The sequence below is a fragment of the Pithys albifrons genome, chromosome 3 (assembly GCF_047495875.1).
Source record: "Pithys albifrons albifrons isolate INPA30051 chromosome 3, PitAlb_v1, whole genome shotgun sequence".
NCBI lineage: Eukaryota > Metazoa > Chordata > Aves > Passeriformes > Thamnophilidae > Pithys > Pithys albifrons.
In genome coordinates, this window is record NC_092460.1 from 1,998,400 (window position 1) to 2,005,760 (window position 7,361).

A 7,361-nucleotide genomic window follows, 5' to 3' on the forward strand; every position below is an offset into this window, starting at 1 on the left:
CCTGGCTGCTCTGGCTGAAGGCTCAATCTTAAGCACAATTAGTCTGTGTTGGACAAAGACTTTCTGGCTGAAGTTTTGGCACTGATAAAACCCAGCTCTTCTTCGTACCTTAAAATCTTCATTTCCTGCTTTTTTATTCCTCACTTAACCAGCAGAGGGGAAAGCTGTGGCAGGATGGTGCTGTGCTGCCTCATCCCTCGTGCCCTTTATTAGGAGAAGGGGAATTCTGTGCTCCTCACCAGGCACTGCTGATGCTTTTATTGACAGACCCCCGAAGCACGTGGGGTGTTGCTCACCCTCCAGCCCTGCACGAAGTGCTGCAACCACCTGAGCACAGCCTGGATGGAAAGGGGCTGGTTCCTCACCAGGCTGAGCTCAGCACCTCCTCCAGGCACGGCCCAGAGTGACACCTCAGGAAATGATTTTAAAGATTGGTTGGTCAGTTTTTAATGTGTGTTAACAATAAGTTAAACATGTGGCAAATACAGCCTGCACTTAATGCTTTAGATTTCCTCCCAAGGCAATGAATTCTTTTCTGCGAGCCTGAAAGGTCATTTGGGTAACAGTAAAAGTGAAGTTTTTCATACATAAGGAAATTGAATTTTCAGCAGGAACTCATCAATGTCCAAAGAGCCTCTTTTCCTTCCACAGGACCTGTTCTCATCCGTCCAGATGTTCCTTTCCCACCTATCACTTATTCCTGCTATAGAAGCAGCTCAACAGCGGATGTATCTTGGAAAATCCCGTGTTTTGAGTGGCTTCAATTCTTTGGTTCGGGGCAGGAAATTTATTTCCACTCTCTCAGCAGAGCAGCTCCATTCTTTCCCATGGCTCCAGTTCCGTGGGACCCTCCTGCACCTCTGCAGTGTTCCTTTAACCCCAGGGAGAGCAGAGGGATGGTCACCCCCAGGGACCTCCCACCTCTCTGGCAGCCCCTTCCAGTGCTTGAGACAAAGCCTGAAAGGCACAAACCTGATGGACCTAAAACCTCCCTGCAAACAAACAGGAGGAGAAATACAAGGAGCATTAAAATTTTACAGTCTTAAACTGGTCTCTTCGTTTCCAGGCAGTTTTCACAGCATTAAAACACTGGGAATGAGAACAACGTTGAGATGGAAATTAAAAAATCTTTCATTCCTACAGGATGCAAATGAGTATTTTTGTGCAGTAAAGAGCTCTGGGAGTTGTTTCTCTCCCAGGCTGGGAGGTATCCACAGCTCAGGAGTAGCTGCTGCAGGACCTCTTGGGCTCAGGGGAAGGGAGGAGGGCAGGGAGGGAGGATTTCCCTCTTGGTGTCACCTCCCCTGAGCTGCTTGAGGTACAATCTGTGCAAAACAATTCCTGTGTTCAGGCAGAGCCAGGTGTTCTCCCCAACACTCCTGCTCAAGGGGCCTAAAAACAGAAGGTCCCAGGAAAAGAAGAGGTTTACAACTATTTGGGCTGGACATTGTCCTTTTTGATTGGTTTTTAATTTTCATCTTCCCTCTGGCTTCATCCTCTTATTCCTCCATTATCTTTTCATTCAGCTGCTTTCCTGGTACATCCCCATCCCCAAAATTCCTGTGGAAAGAGCGTGGCACTCACTGCCACTCCCATGCCCACCCTCCTGTCCCGCCCTGGGTCTGTCTGCAGCTCTGGACAGAGACCTGCCTGCGGGTTGGGATGTGCCCAGTGCCTGGCACTGCGGGACCAGACCTTCAGAGCTTTAGAAGGGACTAAACTAAACAACTTAGGCTGGATAATAATGGAACAATGGGGCTCTGGGTGACCCGTCACACACGTCCCTGCCTTTTCTCTCCGAGCAGACATCCTGCCATTAAGCTGCTTAACGTCCCACTGTGTGCATAATCCACCCCCTGAACTGTGCCACGGCCTCTGAAGTGCCTTTGTGTACAGAAATATCAGCTGGGCAGAGGTGGGACTGACAGGTAGAAGGGGCACCATCAGAAAGAAGAGTGACTTGCTACTGGGGGTGTGAAAATCTTGCTCTGTCCCAACAGCAGCAGCTCCCGGTGATGGGAGGTGGAGATTAATTAGGGAACCGTTTCCAGCAGTCAGAAGTTCTGGAGGAGGAGGATGAGTCTTGCTCAAGACTTGTTTGTGAGTCAAGCAGAGAAAGAGATGTCACAGTCTGCATGTTGTTACAGGTTTTCAGTGACACTCTTTGTCACCTCCATGAACCCAGCAAGGCTTTCTCTTCACCCAGCTTTGGATGTGAGCATTTATTTCCAGAATTTCCTGAGTGTGCTGGATTTATTCTCAAAGGTACCAGCACAGCACATGCAAATCACCCGAGAGTGTAAGCCAATGACCAATTACCTCAATGAGTGGTGATTTGCATAATGCATCCCCAGTTATGCTTGCAGATCTCATAATTGCTCCCACGAATGGGGTGAGTGCTTGCAGGTGCTCAGGGGGGTGTCAGCACCGTGTGTGCCCCCCAGAAAGGGCCTGGGTGTGAGAGCAGAGCCCCAGCACCACAGCCCTGCCCAGGGGGGTGTCAGCACCGTGTGTGCCCCCCAGAAAGGGCCTGGGTGTGAGAGCAGAGCCCCAGCACCACAGCCCTGCCCAGGGGGGTGTCAGCACTGTGTGTGCCCCCAGAAAGGACCTGGGTGTGAGAGCAGAGCCCCAGCACCACAGCCCTGCCCAGGGGGGTATCAGCACTGTGTGTGCCCCCCAGAAAGGGCCTGGGTGTGAGAGCAGAGCCCCAGCACCACAGCCCTGCCCAGGGGGGTGTCAGCACTGTGTGTGCCCCCCAGAAAGGGCCTGGGTGTGAGAGCAGAGCCCCAGCACCACAGCCCTGCCCAGGGGGGTATCAGCACTGTGTGTGCCCCCCAGAAAGGGCCTGGGTGTGAGAGCAGAGCCCCAGCACCACAGCCCTGCCCAGGGGGGTATCAGCACTGTGTGTGCCCCCCAGAAAGGGCCTGGGTGTGAGAGCAGAGCCCCAGCACCACAGCCCTGCCCAGGGGGGTGTCAGCACTGTGTGTGCCCCCCAGAAAGGGCCTGGGTGTGAGAGCAGAGCCCCAGCACCACAGCCCTGCCCAGGGGGGTGTCAGCACCGTGTGTGCCCCCCAGAAAGGGCCTGGGTGTGAGAGCAGAGCCCCAGCACCACAGCCCTGCCCAGGGGGGTATCAGCACCGTGTGTGCCCCCCAGAAAGGGCCTGGGTGTGAGAGCAGAGCCCCAGCACCACAGCCCTGCCCAGGGGGGTATCAGCACTGTGTGTGCCCCCCAGAAAGGGCATGGGTGTGAGAGCAGAGCCCCAGCACCACAGCCCTGCCCAGGGAAGGTGCTCCTGCCCGGATCCCTCCCTGGATGGCACCTTTTCCATGAGGAATGAGCCAGCTCTGCAGCACCAGGGGCTGTGGTGGCTCCCCCTCCCTGGCAGGGACAATGTGGAGGCAGATGGGAACATCTGGATGGCTTGATGTGGGGAATTGTGTGCTAAGGAGCTGCAATGACACCCAGCAGTGTTTTTAAAGCAGGTCAGGCATTTCACACGCTATTCCAGCTCACTTCCCTTATGTATTATTAATTGGGAAGCTTTTCCTTTTGGTTGATGTGTCTTTCCCCAATGATCTGTCGTGTGAATGTTTCATGAGGAGGGACTTTAATCTCATTTCATCGCTTTGCAAGGAACCCCCCAAAGCTTCTTAGAAAGCCAAAGCTCCTTAAAGACAATTGAGGAGCCTCATTGCAGGCACATCCTTTATAATTACTGCAAGAGCAGGAGTGGGAACACACGGAGCATGAAGCTCCTGTCCACTCCATTCCCGTCAGGTCCTGCTGATGCTGCACACCCACAGAAATGTGTCTCTGCCTCTCCTGACACAGGAGTGATGCCCCGGATCCAGGCAGGCAGGAACCTGCTGTTCTGCACCATCCTGGAGCAGGGCCTGGGCACAGGCAGGGTTGAGTGTGCAGCTCTCACAGGGCTGGGCTTAACCTGGCCCTTAAGAGCTCAGTCTGCAGTTCCTTCTGCCCAGGGTGCAAAGGAGCTTCTCTGGGCTGAGAGTTATCCCTTCCCACCCAATTCAGCTGCTTCTTTCAGTGTCTGCAGCTCAAAAAACCATCTCCTGCCCCCCTTTCCTCCCCCCGAGTTCTCTACTGTGAATATTTTGACCATGTCCAACAATTCAATATTTCTTTCTCAGTATCTTGAAACTTGTTGAAACCTTCTCAGTGTGAAATTGGAAGCTCCTGGACCTGAGGAGGAATTGAGTTGTAGGATCTGTAGCTCTACAGACCTGCTCTGTTAGAGAGAAATCCCCAGTGGGATGTTCCTTGGCCAAACTAAGATCTTTTGAGCTCAGTAATTCTGTGTATTAGAATAGAGCATCTCAAGGATTGTGGTTTGAGTTTTTTTCCCTGGTTCTGGATGAAATAAATGAAATTACTCTGCAGCATGTAAATACGTATTCAGAAATTTCACTGCATGTTTGCTGCATAGTGATATGTTTAAAAAAACCCCACCACACCAAGCCCATCCTTTATTGCCTTCCTTGTGCCTCTGAGACAAAGGTTTGTGCTCAGGGAAGAGCAGCGTGAAGGTCAGAGGTTTGTGCTCAGGGAAGAGCAGCGTGAAGGTCAGAGGTTTGTGCTCAGGGAAGAGCAGCGTGAAGGTGCAGCAGGTAAAGAGGTCACTGCACGTGGGGAGGCACCTCAGGCTGCTGCAAACCCATTTCATTCCCCAGTCAGTGACCACAACAACCATCCTGTGCTCAAGGTCAACAGGTAAAATGGGAATCTGGGGTCCTCTGCCTGTATTAATGAATATATTGTGTGTGCCTGTGCTGGGGGCTGGACAGGGTTCTCTTGCAGCAGTGCAGTGACAGTTCTGTGTTTAACAGAACTAGTTTCTATTTTAATAGAAATAATGTTCATAATTAATTTTACTAATTAAGTCCCCTCAGCCCCCTCAGTCCCTATGCTCTCCCTCCCTGGGAGGAAGCAGAGGCTGTTCTGAGAACTGGATTCCTCACAGCTCAGCCTGAACTGTAGCTCTATTAATACAAAGATAAACAGAATTTAAATTCCTTTTGACCTTAAGTGGCAGCTCTGACAAAGCATGGCATGTTTGAAGGCTGGATACAATTATTGGGAATTGCTAAACACTGCACTTCAAGGCTGACCTTTTGCTGGCACCGAAGCCAGAGGAGGGCCCTGATTTTAACTTCTGAACTGCAAATCACCCCGTTGGAAAGAGGCTTCAGAAGCCATTACAATCACAGGGAGTGTTTGCAAGGGGGTAGGAGCTATAAGCAAAATATTTATTTTACACACTTGTCTGCATTTAAGCCATAAATCTGCCTACTATGAGAGTGTTTCTGTGGTGTAGAGGAGACAAGTAAGCTGAGATCATAGACATGTCCTGTAAGGCTTTACTGGAAATCATTGCTTTTTAATCCCTTTATCCCTGTTATTTCCTACCACTGTGGAAATCCAGGGAAAGCTGCACAGTGTGGGACAGATGCATAATGTGCACTGCTAAGCAGCAGAAATCCTTCTGTTTGGATAATGCTCCCGACACATCAGACATGTCAGTGTTGGTGCCGTGTCCTACATACATGAAAATAAATATCAATACTCAGCCCCGTGTTCCTCACATTCGGGATAACCTTGTGGGATGTGCTGTCTTGATATCAATGACCCACCTTCTAATTAGTGCAGTGGAAAATGTCCCTGCTCGTGGCAGGGGGTGGGATCAGGTGAGCCTTGAGGTCCCTTCCAACCATCCCATTCTCCAAGACAATTGGATCAGCCAGGAAAGCTGAGCTGGACCAGTTGGTATGAAGAGCAGGTGCCACCCGAGGGGACCCTGAACCCAAGCTGGGTACTGCTTGGGGCAGGACACCCCCTCTCACAGCTTTGGTTTTTGATTGCCCCTGTTTGTGTGCTGTGCTGTGCTGTGCTGGGGGTGATGCCCAGCACCCAGCAGGGTCCCTGGCACCAGGGCCTCGGGTACTTGTGCAGTGCCAGCCAAGCCCTGCAGGACCCAGACTCCTTGGTGCGGGAATCCACACAGGGACACCTGCCTGCCTGGCAGGAGTGTCAGGCTGAGGGGACACCCAATGGAATAGCAAAATATCAGGGAAAAGGCTGTTCACTGTGTATTTTAAAGCATTTAGTAGACCTTGGCAGAGCATTATCTCCCTTGCCAAGCAAAGGTAAGACGCCTGCAAGAGCAGCTTCTGTAGATCCTCCTCCCATAAACTCTAATTGGTTTCACATCTATTGAATCCTAAGACCTTTCTTTAGAGTTGTGGGGTTGTTGTTTTTTTTTAAATATCAAGTAATAGATTTATTCTTGATGTCCTGAGCACATTCTTGCAGTGGCCTCATCCTTGGCCCGCAGCTTTGGCAGAACACCCACATCCATAATGAGGGACTGCATGTTCTGGGGAGGCTTCACTACAAAAGAAAGTGCCCAAGAATATCAGGAAGAAAGGGGGACACAGGGAAGCCCATTTTTTTTGGCCCAGCTTTGTGTCACAGCTCTCATTGCTGTGGTTGCAGCTGCCTTGCAGCTCCCACTCCAGAGAGCTGCTCCTTCTGCTCAGCTGGAGCTGCTTCCCAAACCTGCTCCTTGGTGCAACAGGCACTGCTGCAGGTTCCCCACAAACCCACTGCTTTGGGTTCTACCAAGAGCTCTGGCACTTCTCCAGCAGGAGGAAGAATTACGTTTGTAGAGAGGTTTATCAAGGTGGGAATAGTGGAAGGAACATTTGAATGTCCAGTGTAATCCTCATTCTTCCCCCAAAAAGCTCCCTGGGCAGGATTTGGAGCCCTCCTGGGGTGAAATCTTCCTGCAAGGACTGTGTGTCCCTGGGGCACTGCCCAGCCCAGCCCTGCTGCTGGGGAAGGGGAGAGAGCTCTGCCTTCATTCCCTATTTATGAGCTGTGCATTCACATTGCCAAGTGACCACAGGACTCGGTGCTTTTAAGAGTCTGCAAATGAGATGAAGCTCATTATTTTTTAATGTGAGAGGGCTGATTGCACTGTGAGTGCAGGGAGATGTAACCTCAGAGCTGGGTCTTGCTGGGGCTGCATTTGGAGGCTTCTGCTTTAGGAAGCCACAAAGGAACACTCAGGATCTCCCACTCGTTCTGCTCAGCATCCACAAGCACTGTTTGTTAGAAATAACACTAAAGGGGATTAGTTTTAATTGCAGACCAAGACTTGTAGGAAATTGCCCTCCTTGTGTGTGCATTTTGCTGTACAAAGCTGACAGAATGCAGGGCCATGTTTCTAAAATAAATCTTTTTCTTAATAAGCCAAAATTCCTCATTATCCAGTGCAGCCCCCACAGAGCAGGGCTGGGCTCAGGGTCCCCGGGGAGAGCCAGGGCTGAAAGCACAAAGC